Source organism: Plasmopara halstedii (genome assembly GCF_900000015.1).
Source record: "Plasmopara halstedii genome assembly, contig: Scaffold_202, whole genome shotgun sequence".
In the NCBI taxonomy this organism is placed as follows: domain Eukaryota; phylum Oomycota; class Peronosporomycetes; order Peronosporales; family Peronosporaceae; genus Plasmopara; species Plasmopara halstedii.
Window position 1 is genome coordinate 179,105 of NW_020187123.1, and position 452 is coordinate 179,556.

Sequence of the window (452 nt, forward strand, 5' to 3'; positions counted from 1 at the left end):
GCTTGCCAAACGGATAGGTCTTCGAGCTCGTCTCTTGGTCCCACAAGAAATTCCGTTGGGAACGTATCGCACTCGTCTGAGTGCACAACGAGGTGGCTCTCGTGTACCCGCAATGCGGACAATACTTGTAGTGCTCGTCCCTGGCGAAAGCACTACATATGACGAAGCGTTCTTTGAGCGATGGGTGCAACGGCACCGAAAACTTTCGTCACTGTACAACCTGCAGTTGAGCCATAAGGTAGTGGACGTGCGTGTGGAACGACACCTCCGATTTGATTTCGCCAAACTCAAGGCACGCCGTCGACTTCTTTCAGATTGTCGCCCTGCGACGTATGGGTTACAGACCCCTAATGCTACCACGAACTCTGTGTTTTTGACCGCAAGAGCTCGGGGCCCTTCTACTTCCCTGGCTATTGCCGGGAAGCGCGGGGCATCTGATGACGCGGGACGTC